Raw genomic sequence first — 15,211 nt, forward strand, 5'->3', positions numbered from 1 at the left:
TAGTATAAATAGAGGTGCCCCTCATTTGCAAGGCACCATCCAACCAAGCAAGTGTAAGCAATCTTCCAAAGCAATACAAAAGCCTTCTTCCAAAACTCTCTTTGTTCTTTCTAAGTCTTTCCTTAAGCATTCTCTTAGCGATCTAGTCTTAAAAGGCTTACTTGAGCTTACAAGATCGTGAAAGATTCGTGAGTAAGTTGTCAAGTGCCGCACGGAGCTTTAGTGAGACTCTAAGTCCGTGACATTAGGCTACATATGTGTAACTACCCAACTCATGACTTGAAGTTGGCAGCACTAGTTTTTGTACTTAAGATCTAGAGGCACTACATGTATGGTGTTCATTGTGTGATCTACATAGATCAAAAGAGTCTTTAGTACATCATGAGCCAAAGTGACCATATTCGAGGAAAGGTCACTAGATTGAGATTTTGAAAGACTATGGCCTCTCTATTCTCTATCATCCAGGAAAAGCAAATGTAGTAGTGGATGCCTTGAGCCGGAAGGCATTAAGTAAGGGTAGTCTAGCCTTCCTGTCTATCATGGAGTAACCTTTAGCTTTGACATTCAATTCCTTAGCTAATCAGATGATCTACCTATGTGGAAATTCAGTCATCTTTTCTTGATCAAATTTGTAGCAGTAATTTGAGGATGACGCCTTGGTGACACTTCGAGATCGAGTGTTAACGGGGGATGTTGTCAAGTCTACCTTAGATTAATATAGGGTTTTGAGGTCTGAAAACCATATTTATGTTCTGAGAGTTGGGGATTTGATCTAGCTGATACTTTATGAGGCCCATGATTTTAGATAGTCTATCCATTTGGGCATCACGAAGATGTATCATGACTTGAGGTAGCATTATTGGTGGATCGCATGAGGAGAGATATTGCAAACTTTGTATCCCATTTCTTCAGTTGCCAACATGTGAAGTCCGAGCATTTGTGACCTAGTGAATTTCTGAGATTACCCGTTCAAGAGTGGAAGTGGGATTTCATCATTATGGACTTTGTGGCAGGTTTGCCTCAAACTTTTAGAGGTGTTAACAGAATCTGGATCATTTTTGAGTAATTGATAAAGTCAACAAAGTTCTTCCCTATTAAGTCTTGATTCTACACCAAGAGGTTGGCATGTATCTACGTGCTCAGTGAACTTACAACTTCAGGATGACCTTTCACGAAGATTTTGGCACTTGTGTTCACCTTAGCACAACATTCCACCCATAGAATGATGGTCAGTCGGAGTGTACTATTCAGGTTCTAGAGGATATGTTGCTGTCTTGTGTCTTCGAGTTTCGAGGTCACTGGAAACAATGCTTGCCTTTGGTTGAGTTTGCGTACAACAAGAGCTACCAATCTAGTTGTCACGCCCCGAGGCTACCCCCTAGATGTAACACGAGACCTAGGATCACGAGTGACCCCAAGCTAACCCTGAGTCTGTCATATATCAAGCAAACTAAGCATGACTAAGTAAAACGTGTACTAAGCAGAAGCTAAAAACAGTGCATATCTTAAATAGGGAAAACCCCAACTAGTCTGAATATAGAATATATAATAATAAGAGTTTAGTGATGCCTGAAACAACACTTAACAACTCAAGTTCAATCTACTTATATGTCTAAAAAGCCTCTAACTGAGTTGAGTTGTTGGGACATGCCTTCAGCTAACCCTAACAAAACTGAAAACTAAAGTAAAGAATGAAATAGAAAGCATGTCTATTGACCTCGAAGTATGAGGACTCACCACAGAAGCTGTTGAAGTCGAACTGGGAATCGAACTAAGTGTGATCTGTATACTGAGTGCCTAAACTTACATCATGAAACGATGTAGGGCAAAGTATGCGTCAGTACTTGGAATGTACTGAGCATGCACGATATAGATATGTTAAGATTAACAAAGTATATAAGCTGAACAATACATAACAGAGCAATGATATAATCTGAACAAGGATATATATATGTACTGAAGTATAACTGAAACATAAACTGGATGTAATGACCAAGTACTAATCATGAAGATAACATGTTGAACTTTATACTGAAGTAACTACTGAAAACCTGGTTAATGTACTAACAGTGTGACTGTGGGAGCTACTATTCATCGACATTAACCACGTGAGCTAAACATGGAGTCCGATGTATACGCCCTTTTGAGAGGATCCAATTTACCTTCCCAGTGGTATAGAGGCATGACTGTGGCATGATCACTAAAACTGATGTCCAACAGATGGGACTTATAAACCTATGAGGACACGTAGTTCTGGGACTTTGAGGGTACGTTGAACCCTAGTCCAACTCAGTGCTAAGTCTACTCCCATCTGAATATTCATGAAGAAAAATGCACTAAATATGAATAGATCAAAAACTGACATACTAACTGAGAATGCAACATTTATATACTGAGCAAGTGCATTTGAAATCTAAAGCATGAATTTCTATCTGACTAGCCTAGCAAATGTAATTCATGAACTACGACAAATTTACTCAAGCTAGAGTTCTAAGTTCTATGAAAGGAATTATACTAAATTGTCAAGAAACAAGTTATTTAGATCAAAGGAATCATAATCATAGTAAATCTTGAAAAACTAGAAACCCTAGGTTTGAACCGTTTATGAGTATCTAAAGAACTAACTAAATTTTAAGGACCTAATGGGTGAAAGGAACCCACTAGTGAAAACCCACATACCTGGTGACTAAATCTCCACAGAAACCCTTTGGATTTTGGGGTTAAACTTTGAAGAACACTACTGTTTGTTCTAGAAAGAAACTGGCGCCTTTTTCTATTCTTTTCATTCTAGCATGGATGATTTTTTGGAGAATGAGGGTTTGGGTAGGTTCTAACTAGATTATTAGGCTTATACTAAGTAAAAAGATATAGTTTAGGCATCAAACGATGTAGTTTAAGTTCCTAATGCATAGGGGAAAATACCAAGACGACACTGACTTAAAACTGATGAAGGTCATTCACGGTTGGACTGACAGGCCGTCATTTGAACCATTGTCCATCAACTGGGTCGTGGTTTACTGCTCTACTCGACAGGACTTCACTAAAATGAGTATAATGTTTTACTCTGAACTTGGATTTTAGAAAACTCGATGGTGTTGGAAAGAGGAGTCAATTATCTTTAGTTTGATAGGTCATGGGCCATCTAAATCATTTTGTGCTAAAAGATATGACCATTTAAAGTTGACCCAAAATCCATTTTCCTTTAAATAGTTGCTGACCCTCACCTACGACTTGTAGCACCTCGGTATTTGAAAAAGCTAAAAATAGAAAGAACTAAATTAGAAATAGCAAAATCTGAAATTGCTAGGCATAAGTTATGAGTTTTGGGTCAACTTCAAACGACCATAACTTTCAGTAAAAGATGATTTAGGTGGCCTATAAGATATCAAATGAAAGGACTTGGAATCCTCTTTCCAATGCCACCAAAATTGCTAACTTTTGAGCTCATATGAGGGAGATATGCCCGTTTGAAGTTAGGATGTCCATTTAAGGAAAGCTACTCGAAAATATGAAGCGTATTTTGGTCTTTTCCTTACCCAATCAGATTAAAACGAATTTTGGTAAATAATTAGGGGTCTAAACTGATTTGGTTTAGTTTTCCAAAATCAATATACGCTTAGGTTTTTAGAAGAAAGTTCAAGAAGAGGAGAAAAGGAGAAAAGTTCAAGCGGTTCGTCGAGATTCTTGAGTTTTGCTGCGGATTCCCCAACGTTTTGATCCCTAAGAAGTATGTGAGTTCTCATAGTGCTGGGTTCATTCACCCACATGAAAATCATGTTATTTTTAGTGCAATTTCATTCTTGAAGTTGAAGGATTATAGTTCTTGATTAGTGTTCTTGAAGTTTTGCTTTCGTTCTTGGATTATGATGGTATTAATGAGTTCTTGAGGTAATCGTATTGAGTTTAAGAGTTGTTTTTAAGTAGATTCTCATGTACTTGTATTTGGTAATTGAATCTAAAGAGAATTTGAGAAATAAGAAATTGATTCTATATTTATTAGGATCGGAAAATGAGAAGAAAAATCCATCGGATTGAAATGGGGGAGGGGTGGCGCGGCGCGCCCCAGATGCGCCAGCAGGTCTGGCGTGGGCTGCCAGCAGTGCGCCACAAACGAATCTCACTTTAGGAATTGGTGCCCCGCGCCAACAGTACGCCAGGGTCACCTGCCCCCACCCTTTTTCCATCATTTAACCCGTTCAAGTCCTTGTAAAGTATACCTTTACTTCCTATCAATTCTAACTACTCTAAACTACTTCTAAACATCTAGAAATCATTCATAACATGAATCATAACCTTGAATCCATAAATTCAAATTCTAGGTAGAACTAAGAGCCAAGTCTTGAGTGTTCTTCGAGTCATTTTAGGAATTGTGTCTGAGTAGATTCTCATATACTTGTATTGGATAATGCAATCTAAGGAGAATTTGAGAAAAGAAATCGATTATAGATGAGTTAGGGTCAGAAAACGAGAAGAAAAATTCATCAGAATGTTTTGGGGGAAGGGTGGCATGGCACCCCCAGATGCGCCAGAGGGTCTAGCGTGGCATGCTAGCAGTGCGCCAAAAAGGAGTGTCTGAACTTTAGGGGCTGGCACCCCATGCCAACCGTGCGCCAGGGTCGCCTGCCCCTACCCTTTTTTCCATCGTTTTACCTATCTGAATTCTCTTAAAGTGTACCTTCACTCCTTATTGATTCTAACTACTCTAAACTACTTCTAAACATCTAGAAATCATTCATAACATGAACCATAACCTAGAATTCATAAATTCAAATTCAAGGTAGAGCTAAGAGTCAAGTCTTGAGAGTTCTTCGAGTCATTTTAAGAAGACTTTTACAAATCTTTTAAACTTGTTTAAATGACTTGAGCACTGAGTTGAGGAAGAGTAGAGCAAATTTCATTTTCTTTAAAATGATATATGGGAACTAAGTATTCCCAAAAGAAAATGATTTTACATTTAACATGAGAGGAAACACAGATTTCCAAAAAGTTCGTGAATAGTTTTCAGTATTATCTCTTTTAGAGAAACATTTTGAGTAATAATCTCAAAGTTAAAGAAGAGGAAATGTTGTAACACCCCGTATCCAAAAAAGGTAAAATGAAGCAAATTCCCAGAAGTTGTCGGTGCAACCCACACCATCCAACCACAGCTCGTGGAAGGGACCTCAAACCGTAGGTGTGGTCCATGGTTGGCCTACCTAGTAGTGGTCTTGAAGCCTAGGACCACAGCCAGACCTACGGACCGTAAGTCAGATCACGGTCCGTGGTCAGGGTCCATGGTTCGAGGCCCAAAATCCAAGTTTCAGACACCAATCCACAGTCCACCAGGACAGGCCGTGGGTCGGACCACGGTCTGTCGACTGGGGTCCGTGGATGGTCACCTGGCAGTTACTTTTAGGGGCAGTTGGGTATTTTCCTAATTAATTAGTTTCTATACTATGCCATTTTGCCTATGTTTAGGACCGCTATATAAGTCTGTTACCCCCAAATTTCCCAATAGAAATCATTCTCTCCAAACTCACCAAAAAGAAGAACTCTCAAATAATTCTCTCTCTAGAACTTGAAGAAGAAGAAAAAGAAGAAGGATTCTACCGAGCGTTTCAAGTCAAGGTCTCAATTCCTCCATTGAAGGCTAGCATTTGGATTCAAGGTATGATAGGTTTCATCCATGGATTCCTTTCTTCCATGGAGTTCCCAAGTTCCTCTATTTCAAAAGGTAGAATTCCCCAATTGAGTTAGGGTTTTCTTCAATTATCATGGGTTCTCTTTATTATTGATTTAAATGATTGAATTATGATCTCTTATGCATGAATTGATGATAGATGATGATTTTATGATGATTTCCCCAAGAACCCATGTAATTCCAATGTTTTAAAGTTATGAATCATATGATGTGGGATTTTAATCTTCAACGAAGAGTATTATGAAATTTGACATGTATTGATAGCTTTACATGTAATTATGATGAAACCCATATCTAACCCATGTTTTCTAAGTAATGATGATTGAAAGTGGGTTTTGAACCTCAAGAGGTCAATTATGGACTTATGCATTTTCTTATGAAATCTAAGCAAATGTTTTAAGGGTGCTTTGAGAGTAAAGTACTAATGATGATGCTGAGTTGTGAAAGGATATTCTCATAAACACATACTACATGATGTGAAAGGTTTTTTCACATAGGAAGGATTCTTAGGTTGAAAGGCTTTCTCACCTAATTGAATCAAAGAGTAAGAGCTATCCTAATGAACTAGCTTGGTTTGGTTATCCAAGGGAACCTTTCCATGAATAATGAGGTCAAGTAAGAAATGATTATTCTGTGGGATTTATTCTTACCACCGAGAGAATATTGATGATGAGATGGGAGCTCTCCCGTAGTAGAGACCGGGTTTCTAGAAGCAATCTCATGATATGGAAACTCCCCCGTTAGTAGAGGTCGGGTTTCTAGTAGCAATCTATTATCCTTTAACTTTGTACCCTCATAGGTTGACTAGCTAGTGGATCCACTTAAACTAGAAGTTCATGGTCCTTACTTTGGCAAGTAGGACAATCATTTTCGGTGTGGGAGACACCGGGCGATCATGTTATAGCTCATATGGTCTCAATGTCCGTTAAGGCCAATTCCCCCACAAGTAATAATGAACTAAGGTTACTTCATGAAGTATCGCATACAACATGTCCAAAAATGGAAATACATGAAATCAACTACATCATAGGAAAAAGCCGTCATCGAACCATGAGGACTCACCAAGCTCGGAAGATACTCAAGTCCAAGCTCTAGCCACAAGAATGATCACCTTGAGAACCGAACCTGACACTTGGGGAAAATGTAGGAAAAGTAGGCGTTTGTACAAAAATGCACTAAGTATGATAGCCATGCATAAAAACATTGAAAACATGCTAAAAGGGATATTTCATTTGAAAGTATGCAATTTATAAATCTAAACATGATATGAGATTTTAGAAATCATAAGTCATAAACATTACCAACATAGTCATCATCATCTTTAAAACCTTTGAAAACTCATATATAAAACTTCTTGAGTAACCATAGATTCATATTTCATATTCTTGTTCTTGTTGTGGGAATAAGTCTTAACCGACATGAGAACATGTAAGTTATAACATGATCCCTCGGTGTTACCTACACCGAAAAGGGGTGTCCTACTTGCCTAAGGTAGAACCATAACTTTAGCTTAGGGGGATCCATTAGCTAAATAACCTATAGGGGCACATAGTTTATGGGATAAGAAGATTGCTACTAGAAACTCGGCCTCTACTAACATGAGGGCTTCCATCCCAAGAGATTGCTTTTAGAACCCGGCCTCAACAAACGTGAGGGCTCCCATCTCATATCAATATCCACTCAGGGCTAAGCATTAATTCCCACAGAGTACTTATTAAGTCTTGACTTAATTCATATTAATGAAAGAATTTCCTTGACAATCAATCCAAGCTTAGTACATAGGATAGCTCTTAGATCATGCGTGAGAATAACTTTTCACCATCCGTGTCTACATATATGTCTTGGATTCAATTAGGTGAGAAAGCCTTTCAACCTTACAATCTTCATTATGTGAGAAAACCTTTCACATCATATTATATTCATGCATAGGTGTGTATATGAGAATATCCTTTCAACAATACAACAACTACATCATATTCATAGACACTTCACTCTCAAAGTGTTCTAAAAGCATTTACATAGATTTCATAAAAACATGCATTATTCTCATACTTTTCCCTTTAAAGGTTCAAATCTTACTTTCAATCAACACATCGAGAATTCAAAACATTAGACATGGATATCATCATAATTCAAGTAACACAATCACTACATGCATAATTTCATAACATTTCTCTTTCATCAACCAAGACCCACATCATAAGATCACAATTGAGAAATATGGGGTTTTCATGGGTTCTTGGGGATTCATCATAAAAACCATAGGAAATCATTAATTAATGCTTATTATAACATAATTCAATCATTAGAATCAAGTTAAAAAGGAACCCATGACTTTGGAATCAAACCCTAACATTTGGGGATTTCTATCATTGAAATTGAGATTTTGAAGGGACTCCATGGATGAAAGCTACCATACCTTAACAACAAATCCCAATGAATTTGATGTGGAGAACCTTTCTTCTTGAACCCCAGCTTCAACCTCCTTCTTCTTCTTCTTCCACAAGTTCTAGAGAGAGAATATTTTGGAGAGGATGAACTTTGGGGTTGGGTTTAGGAAATAATGAGTTGAATGGGTGAATTTTTGAGTTAAAATGACTTATATAGTGACCCTAAATTAATGCGAAACGACCTCATATAAGTTGGATTAAAACCAGAATTACCCAAAACACTCTTCACTTTAAGTGACCTACCTAAGGACCACGAGAGGCCCCACGAGCCGTGGTCATGACCACGAGCCGTGGTACCCTCTGTGGACGTTGAGGCAGTGGCATGTCCACCAATGCTTGGCCTCTCAAATGGTGAAGACATCACCACGAGCCTTCCCACGAGCCGTGGTCTTCACCACTGGTCGTGAAGTGGCTCGTGGAGATGAGCCAATGGTGGGCAGCCTTAGAGAGGCTACTGCCTCACTACCACGAGTGGCACCATGGGGCGTGGTGGCCACTATGGGCCGTGAAGGACCTCGTGGCATGGTGGGAAGTGCCCTAGGAATTTTGGGCAGCCTTAGCCCCTTTCCCTTGGCCCTTTCCCTCTTGCCATTGGCCTCCTCCATGACTCTAACCCTAACGTTTAGCTCTAGTTTAGCCTACTAATTTATGGGGTGTTACAATATCTCCACCTTGGGAACATTCATCCTTGAATGACGATCTAGATAACTTACGAAAGTAAAGACTCAAGACTAGCAGCTCATCATGCATGAAACATCAAAGTAATGCATAATTCAATGGAAGAAACATCAACTCCACTCAAATATACTCAATGCATCACAAGAAAGTAGGAACTACATCTAACAACCCATTATGCATGAAATCTCAACATTTCTCATGTACATAGGAGAAATTACCTTCTCCAAACTAAAAGCATGCTCACACAATCTCATGGAGCCTTTATGCAATTTACTCTCAAAAAGCATAACCAAAGCATGTTCAACAATTCATCTCATGAAGCATATAGGCAACTCTTACTCAATGCACAACAACATGAGGAAAATCAATCATAAAAACTCATTTTCTTGTTAAACACAAATTTCTCAAGAACATGTATATCATAGGGAAATCATGGAAAAACTTAAATTACACACATGACTCCCAAATAAAGGAAACTCAAGATGAACTACTTACCTCAAGCTAGAATAGGAGTAGAAGGAAAAAGATAAGGATAACGGGACTTCATATCGGCCTCGGCCTCCCAAGTAGCACCCTCAGCTAGTTAATTCTTCCTCAAAACCTTCACGGAAGCTATTTCCTTGTTTATCAACCTCTTAACTTGCTGGTCTAGAATCTCTACCAGAACTTTCTCATATAAAAGACTTTCATCAACCCCAAACTCTTCTAAGGGGATTATGGATTCCGGATCTCCAACACACTTCTTGAGCATAGAAACATGAAACACCGGATGCAGTGAAGTCAACTCACTTGGCAAATCTAACTCATAGGTAACTTTATCAATACGCCTCAAAATTTGGTATGGGCCTACATACCGGGGACTAAGCTTCCCCTTCTTGTCAAATCTCATCACACCCTTCATGGATGAGATTTTCAAATAGACTTAATCATTAACCTCAAATTCTAGATCCTTTCTCCGCACATCGGCATAAGACTTTTACCCACTTTGAGCCGTTCTTAATCTCTCTCTAATGAGTCGGACTTTCTCAATGGCCTCTAGAACTAATTCGGGACCTATCAAAGCCATTTCCCCCACCTCGAACCAACCTATAGGAGATCTACACTTCCTACCATACAAGGCCTCAAATAGAGCCATACCAATACTTGAGTGATAACTATTATTGTAGGCAAACTCTACCAATGGCAAATGGTCATACCAATTACCCTTAAAGTCAATCACACAAACCCTTAACATATCATCCAAAGTTTGGATGGTGTGCTCCGCTTGCCCATCAATTTGACGATGAAAAGTCGAGCTAAGCTTAACCTTAGTGTCTAAACCCTTTTGAAAAGACCTCCAAAAGTGAGAAGTAAATTGACGGCCATGATCAGAAATAGTGGATAAAGGCACTCCATGCAACTTCACCATTTCTCGTATGTGCAACTTTGCATAGTCCTCCGCCGAATAGGAAACCTTGACGGGAATAAAGTGAGCCGATTTTGTCATCCGATCTACAATAACCCAAATATAGTCATGTTATCTTCGGATGCGGGGAAAACCAACAATAAAGTCCATATTCACCTCTTCCCACTTCCAAGTAGGAATACCTATTTCTTGGGATAAACCTTCCGGTCATTGATGCTCAACCTTAACTTGTTGACAATTAGGACACTTAGCCACAAACTCCGCGATATCTTTCTTCATCCCATTCCACAAATAGACCTCATGCAAGTCACGGTACATCTTGGTGGCTCCCGAGTGAATAGAATATCGAGAACTATGAGCTTCCGATAAGATTTTCTCTCTCAAGTCATCAACATTAGGAACACATAAACGGCCTTGGTATCTAAGTACACCATCTCTCCATTGGGAGAAAGCCTCAATGGATTTCTTAAGTACCGCCCCTTTCAATTCAACCAAAATAGGATCAAGACCTTGCTTAGATTTCACATCCACCATAAAAGATGATTCAGACCCATTGTGAACCATGATACCACCCTTGGTGGAATCCACTAAGTGAACACCTAACCGAGCCAACCTATGAACATTCTGAACCAACTCTTTCTTATCTTCTTCTAAATGAGCCACACTACCCATAGACAACCAATTAAGAGAATCTGCTACCACATTGGCCTTGCCGGGGTGATAAAGAACACTCATCTCATATCAATATCCACTTGGTGCTAAGTATTAATTCCCACGGAGTACTTATTAAGTCTTGACTTAATTCATATTCATGGAAGAATTTTCTTGACAATCAATCCAAGCTTAGTTCATAGGATAGCTCTTAGATCATGCGTGAGAATAACCTTTCCATCCATGTCTACATATAAGTCTTAGATTCAATTAGGTGAGAAAGCCTTTCAACCTTAAAATCTTCATTCTGTGAGAAAACCTTTCACATCATATCATATTCATGCATAGGTGTGTGTATGAGAATATCATTTCAACAACTACATCATAATCATAGACACTTCACTCTCAAAATGTTCTAAAAACATTTACATAGATTTTATAAAAACATGCATAATTCTCATACTTTGCCCTTTCAAGGTTCAAAGCTCACTTTAAATCAACACATATATAATTCAAACATTAGACATGGATATCATCATAATTCAAGTAACCCAATCACTACATGCATAATTTCATACCATTTCTCTTTCATCAACAAAGACCCGCATCATAAGATCACAATTGAGAAATATGGGGATTTTATGGGTTCTTGGGGATTCATCATAAAAACCATAGGAAATCATCAATTCATGCTTATTATAACATAATTCAATCATTAGAATCAAGTTATAAAGGAGCCCATGACTTTGGAATCAAACCCTAACACTTGGGGATTTCTATCTTTAAAATTGGGATTTTGAAGGGACTCCATGGATTAAAGCTACCATACCTTAACAACAAAGCCCAATGAATTTAATGTGGAGAACATTTCTTGTTGAGCCCTAGCATCAACCTCCTTTGCCTTCTTCTTCCACAAGTTCTAGAGAGAGAATATTTTGGAGAGTATGAACTTTGGGGATTTATTTGGGTTTAGGGAATAATTGTGAATTTTTTAGTTAAAATGACTTATATAGTGACCCTAAATTAAGGCAAAACGACCTCACTTAAGTTAAATTAAAACTGAAATTACCCAAAACACTCTTCATTTTAAGTGACCTGCCCAGGGACCACGAGAAACCCCACGAGTCATGGTCCCCTCCATGGACCTTGAGGCAGTGGCTTGGCCACCAATGATTGGCCTCTCAAATTGTGAAGGCATCACCACAAGCCTTCTCACGAGCAGTGGTCTTCACCATTGGCCGTGAAGTGGCTCGTGGAGATAAGCCAATGGTGGGAAGCCTTAGAGAGGCTACTGTCTCACCACCACGAGTGGCACCACGGGGCATGGTGGCCACCACGGGCCATGAAGGCCCTCGTGGTATGGTGGACAGTGCCCTGGGAATTGTTGGCAGCCTTGGCCCCTATCCCTTGGCCCTTGGCCTCCTCTATGACTCTAACACTCGAGTTTAGCCTACTAATTTTCGGGGTGTTACAATTTCCCAAGTAGTGACATTAGTCGTGCTCACCGAGTCATTTGGCGAGTCACTGACCTATTTCTCTTCTGACCCTTTTGACTTGCATCTTTAGTTATTTGAACCATAGCTGGCGAGCTTGATGAATCTCACCGTTCACATTGGTTGGGTTGTGATATCACCCAAACTCGCCTTTTTGGTCTTCAATTTAGACCAATTGTTCTATCACTTTCGGCGAACTCATGTCATTCTGCCGAGTAAGTTTGATGAGTCGTTGTTTAGCTCTTCTTATCGATAACCTATCTTGATCATTTCAGGTAAAGACCCTATCAATTTTGGCAAGGTTTGGCACATCCGGCGAGTCACCGAGTGCCTTTTGCCAATCATCAATGTCGCCATTTTGCATTTTTATATGTTTTTAGCCTCTTTTGTATAATTTCATCCTTGCCTTGTCGTTGAACCTTCATAGATACAAAAAGCAATAAATCATTAGATATCGACAAATAAAGGCATTGAGGACACTAATTATTGAACTAAAAAGACCTCAAATGAGTCAAAATCTCAGAGTCATCAATTTCCTTATCCATTATATTCGTTTGTGGTATTCAATTTACATCTTAGTTCAGGTATGTGGACTAAGGAGCAAATCAAGGACACTAACAGGCAAAAAGGAACAAAACAAGCTGAAGAAGTGGAGAAAAACGATCCTAGTGATCGCTAAGACCACTGGGCGGATCGCCGAGTGGCTCTTCAGTCCGCTTAAAGTTCCAGTGTGACTAGCCCTGACGGAAGAAATCAAGTCAGTGATAGGAAAGGGGTAGTCGGTGAATCGCCGATCAGTTCCACGATGACAAGATAGATCGCCCAAAGTTTCATGCATTGATGATGCTGAGAACTAATTCATAACGGAGATAGAAGAGAGCAAAAGGCGGCTCGGCGACCCCGACTTACCTCGCCTAATGGCCTTTCGTGGCTAATATTTTGGGTAGCTATAAATTGGGTTTTAAATGTAATTTTGAGGGATCACCTCTGAGTTATAGTTCCCATTCTAGACTTAGAGTTTTCTCTAGATTTTTTAGTTCGAATTGTACAATTTTGGAGGATTTAGAAAGTGATTTTTTGAATTTCACTCTTGGAAATCATTGAAAAGGCTTGGAGACTCTTACCCATACCATGGCTAATGCATTTGGTAACCATTTCTCTATTTTTATGATGTGTGGCTAAAACCCCAATTCTTGGGATGTGATTATGTGATTATGGGTTGAATTAGCTTATGAGTATTGTTTATTACTAATTTAAATGCTATATTGAAGTGGGTTTAATCATTAGTTATGTTTTTATTTATGAATTGTAGTTGCAAATGCAGTTCTAACTTTGAGTTCTTAGCTTGCTTGAGAAAGATATTTTTTAACCAAAGCTTATGATTAATGGTTTGTAGGTATTATGTTGATATGGGTTCAACTCGAAAGAGTGAATCCCAAACCAAATACTACCCATCTTTCCCGAGAGAGAGGATGTATTAAGGTTGTGGGCTGCTCTTATTTGTTAAGCTTGTTGATGTTCGAGAGAAATCACTTGAATCGAAGTAGTTGTTTGAGAGAAAGCTATTTCACTCAGAGCCTAGCCTACCCATTGATATTTAACTATTTATTAGTAGTTTCAATTACCCATATAGCGAAATTTGCCTATAATCGATCACATCCCGAGAATTCCCCTCTTTATTGTTATTTCAGTTTTGTGTGTCTGCATTGTAGCTGATTGCAAACCAAAATTCCCCATCTGACATTTGTTGTCACCCCCTTAGACTTGTTTACATGTCTTTTTTCGATAACTCCTATTCCTGTTGCTGATTTGATCACGTTTGTACTTCCTAATTGAATTTGAACACGTACTGCTCCCTGTAGGTTCGACCCACCCAAACTCTTTGTTGGGTTTTAAACGACTTAACGATCGTTCGTTCACACTTAGAATTGGATGAGGTGTGCTTGAAACGTTAATCAAGTGTCGTACCACCATATTGATTAAGGAGATGAATATTTCTTGTTTGATGATACATGTACAACAAATCGAAGAAGAGACGTTGAAAAAGAAGTCTAGCTAGTCAAAAAGGGCAAGGACTGGTGATGATGACCTTTCTCATTCTAAGTTTGATGGACATAGTCGTCCTCAATTCCAGCAAAAGTTTTCCGGTCACAGTTTCTCTAATGTCTCGGCTCCTAAGTTCAACAAATATAGGGTATCTTAACCTAAGTCTCAAGAAGGTGGTAGAAATGGATCTTTGATTCCCGCTTGCCAAAAGTGTGGCCACAAGAGTCATTCGAGAAGGTGCTTAACCGATACAAATATTTGTTATGGATGTGGAAAGAGTGGTCAAAAGATGAGAGATTGTTCGTTACTCGTATCTAAGGGGAGGAATGGTAGGAAAGCTCAGCATAGTGGTTCTGGTTCGGGTGCTCCTCATCATAATAGGTTCTATGCTCTTCAGACTCGACAGGATCACGAGGATTCTCCAGATGTTGTGGCTAATATGTTAAAAGTCTTTCATCTTTATGTGTATGCTTTTCTTGATCTGGATTCTACATTGTCTTTTGTAACTCCTTATGTGACTATGAGATTTGATGTCTGTCCCGCTATTCTTCTAGAACCTTTTTCAGTCTCTACCCCGTTAGTGATTCTATTATTGCTAAACAAGTCTGTAGAAATTGCCCTGTTTCTGTTTCACATAGAGTCACCCATGTTGATTTGGTAGAGCTTGATATGCTAGATTCGATTTTATTCTTTGGATGAATTGACTTCACTCTTGCTATGCTTCTATAGATAGTAGGATCCGATTGGTCACATTCTAGGTTCCAAACGAATCTATCTTAGAACGGAAGAGGGGAAATTCAGCATCTAA

This window comes from Solanum tuberosum, unplaced genomic scaffold (genome assembly GCF_000226075.1).
Source record: "Solanum tuberosum cultivar DM 1-3 516 R44 unplaced genomic scaffold, SolTub_3.0 scf00007, whole genome shotgun sequence".
NCBI classification, from domain to species: domain Eukaryota; kingdom Viridiplantae; phylum Streptophyta; class Magnoliopsida; order Solanales; family Solanaceae; genus Solanum; species Solanum tuberosum.